Genomic DNA, 4,406 nt, shown 5'->3' on the forward strand with positions numbered 1-4,406 from the left:
AGAGGCCAAAACTTTGTTCTTCCTCTGGACCGGCGAGCCATATTAACCCTATACATGCCAAGTGAGTTGGCAGCAGAAAGTGAAGGAAGTGAATGTGTGCCTGCACAGATGAAGCTTGTGTTCTATTGTGCCAGCCTTTCCAAAAAAGACTTTTTACGAAAACCAAGTGACACCCAAAGATGAATACTTTTGGATGGTTTTCTTTTATCTTTTATAAAACTGACTAAAGTAGCTTTTCCACTGTTAGAATTTTGTAAAGTGCTTTAACTAAACTCAAGCCAAATATTTCTTATGACTTCAGATTACAACAATTTTGTCTTTGTAAATTTTAAACACCAACAACTTAATGAGAAGTGCCCAAAAAAAAACTAGTACATTTTAAATAAGACCATGTATGTGAAATATACTTGGAACAGGTGTCACATTGCCAAATATAAAGCCTGATGAATTGTAACCAAAAGAAACAATTTATTTTTACATTCGTGGTCTTCAAACCCTTCACAACCAAAGCACAAAAACAGCCGTATAGACATTGAGGAGAGCGCCGTTTACACATTTTCTAAGCCAGATAAAAACAAAAATATACAACACAATGACAACAACAGAGTCGGTACAGTGTTGTTGGATAAAATGTGTTTTGCTTTAAGCTTCTCCTCAAGGCTGGTAATTGTTCTAAGGTTCACCAAAAGCAGTTTTAACAAAGGATTGCCAATATTTTTTTTTATATTGCATTACTGCGAGCTGTAAAACCAACATGAAACCAAAAAGTGTATTTGAGATGAAAGACCTATGAATTTCTAGGTTTTGTAGTGTGAAATGTGTAGAGCTTTAAATAGTTTTAAATAGAGCTTTAAAAGAATTGTCTTTTTTCTTTTCATTTGAGTCTCTTCTGTTATTTCTGTTCACGCAAAAGTTGCCAAACTTTTTCCCTCATGAATGTTCTTGTTATTAGAATTTTATAACATGCTCCAAGTTATTTTTTTTTCTGTCTGGGTAAGAATGGAGTTTATGTCTTTGATCTGGAGGTATGATTTTATTATCAAAGGCAATCTGTTTAATTATCTGACAATAGACAAGAAATAACTGGTAAAAAAATATAAAAATGTAGGTATGTAGGAACTGGCAGCTTGTACCAACGAGAAACAATGCTTTAAAAATGATGTGAAATGCTATGAAGTGCTTTACTGTTTTTCAGATTTTCACTGGTCTGTTGTGACCAAATGAAAATGGAAAGTCTCAACATGGTCCAGATTTAGACGACGCGAAATGGACACGAGATCTGGGCAAAGTCCGAGACCGAGCTGTGATGGAAATTATGTCACCAGGCATAGTCTGACATCATTATAATGGTGTTTATTTATTTATGTAGCATTAGGGCATAAGTTAAAGATAGTTTTAAGTTTATTATAAGAACAACAGCAGCACTTCAGACTTATTACACTTAATACACTTGTGCATGCAGACCAAGTCCGTAGTGCATCTTTCATTTTACCCTGAATGACCGAGGCACTTATATAGAAAGCACTGTTTTTATGATTAAGCTAATATAATTGGTTTATAGTATAAAAGAAAAGTAGTATAGTTTAAATGGCTTACAGGGCAAACAAATGCTGTGTCCGGTTCGGTCTCTCCTTTTCTCTCGTCTCTGTCTGGACTGTGTTGCGCTTCCTATCTTGCCTTCTACAAAATGCCTGAAACCAAATAAAACCAACTGTGCTCAATGAATCTTGTCTCAGTGTGAATTATGTTTGATATAATATTGCACATACTTCTGAAAGCAAGTGTCAGCACTTGGGAAAGAAAAATAACTATTATCAATGGTACAGAGGGCACAAGGGAGGACTGTATACCCACAGTCCTGATTCAGTCTTGAGTAAGACCTGGTGCTTATCATAAAATTAGACTTAGTTTAGTCTAAGGTTTAGGTTTATTTCGGCTTTAGACCTGTAATCTCAGTGGATATGGGTCTACATATTTCAATACCTAGTCAGTGTTAACATTATTGCAGGTCTATTACAGTGTATTAAGTATTAGACGTCTCTTTTCTGTTTAATCACTATCACTGAAAATGAAAACAAACAAAAAAACTGACAGAAGAGACACTGTAATCTATACAAAAAACACCATTAAGTGTTCCACCACCTAGTTTGTTTCACAACAATATTTAAGATTGTAAATTTGGAGGAAAAAAGACTCATAATTCTCAATGAGATGCACATAGGAAATTGTTCTTCCACAATGTAATAGCCCTGTGTTTTGTATATGAACAGGTTTTATTGTAAGCAAACAAAAACACCTGGAATCATCCTCTGTGGGCATGAGGAGTGAAGAACAAAATAACATTAGTGATTATTTGATTTTCAGTTGTGGACCAGATCTTTGTTTATGTGAATGAGTTTGGTAAAGCTGTGTGGACTTTATAAACACACATCACATCATAGCATTAATATTCAGGATACATGCGTGAAGAGTCAACAGCATGGTTAATAAACACCCCAAAAGTAGACTATTGTTTAGCATAATTTCTGCACTTTGATGTGTTTTCCAAGCTAGAGTGTTTTTGTTGTCGTTTTTTCTCTGAACTACATCACCACCATTATTTTCAATAGTGAACTGCAAAACAATCTCTTAATTATCCATCTATTTAAGTCATGCCCAACAGGGGTAATTTGAATCACAAAGACATGTCTAGAAAGCTCAACTCTTCCAACTTTAATAGATGTGTTTATTAATATTACTTTTCAATCAAAACTGCAATTAGGCAAAGTAATTCAGAGTGAGAGCACTTGGTTAAATTGAGCTACGTGCGCCTATTTGAGGTGTATTCACGCCATCTAGTGGAGAGATTATGTATTCTTCTCACGAGATAATTCAAACAAAGGTCACAAATTACATCAGTCGTCTATTAAAATGATCGAGAATTATTATCATTATTTATGTTTTCTGTCTTTATATGCATCTTTACTCACGTATGTTGGTCACATTTCTCACAGATGTTGACCAAGTTGTGTTACATTTTTGATCGCCATGTGAAACAATAATGAACTAAATATATTGATTTTCGGCATACTACATTTGAGGAGGCCTTTCTTGTAAGTCAACTTTAAGCTTGCTATTTTGGAACAACTTATTTTATATTTCTTAAATGTGTATACGTATATGAATGCACATTTATTAAATATTTGTCACCGGACATAAACCAGGGGATAAGAATCAATATCAATAGCTATCAATTTGTGCAGCGGTGGCCAGAGCAAACTCGTCTCCGCAGATATTGCCACCAGATGGCGCCATGGTTTTGCGCAGCACTAATTTTTCAATGGCCATATATGACCTACATAGTTGGGTTACATGATTAGTTTACACTGAGGGCCTTATGGACCCTATTGATGCATAGGCTATATGTGCCTGTTACAATGCTCCATGGGCCTAATCTCCACCAGTTGGCAAATATAACTGTCCCCTAAAAAAAACCCAAATTAACTCGGTAGCTTTCGACAAAACAAAAAGCCTAACTTTTGTGGTCACTTAAATGGAATAAAAATGTTCAATCATCCAGGCAGACAAGTATGAGTCCAGTGAATCAAAAAAGCTGGACATGCATTAATACAAAAATGACTGACTTTTCAGGATGTATCCAAGTCCTTTAAGTGCTCAAAGTTGTGAAAGGAGGGTTCCCTGACTTAACAGCACATGTTAAATAAAATAAGTGTACATAAAATAAGTGTTTCTATAGACTGCAGCCTGTATAATGTTGCCAAAAGCTGCACGCAGGCGGTGGCAGAGCCTGCACTTCCGCAAGAGTCTCCTGCCCGTCATCTGCTTTCACGCGGTGCAATATTCCTCACATTTCCCTCATCCGTCAGTCTGGGTCAGAGCGTTATTGTTACGCGACGCTCACTGGTTGTAAACAGATCTGTCATTTCGAGTGTAATGCATCCATTCCAACCCCGATCGCAACGTACAGCCTGTGTCAAGTTTGTCAACATATTTATGTTTTATCCCCGATGTTCGGATACATTTTCAGCAGAAAATCTATTTACAGCAACAGACTAACAAATCCTACTATGCAACACAAGAACCAGACGACAAAGCACGTACACCCTCTACAGACGAAGACGCGTAAACCTGCACTTGACATAGCTTGCTGTCATGGTCGAGCCCTATTGTGCGAGCCTCTATCCTGCTCCAGACACAGACAACAACAAGCCTACAGACCAATGTGTCGTCTCTCTCGCTACGCCGTGGAGCAGCATCCAATTAACCATTCGACTGGCTCCGCCGACACGGGATACCAAACCAACCAGGGTCCTGTCTGGGTTTTCTGTGGAGCTGAGCGGCCAATCGCGCGTCAGCTCGGCTCTGCCACAGCGCGCGCCTGTCCAATGGGTGGCGCGTCTGGCACG

Source organism: Gobius niger (genome assembly GCF_951799975.1).
Source record: "Gobius niger genome assembly, chromosome: 14".
Taxonomy (NCBI): domain Eukaryota; kingdom Metazoa; phylum Chordata; class Actinopteri; order Gobiiformes; family Gobiidae; genus Gobius; species Gobius niger.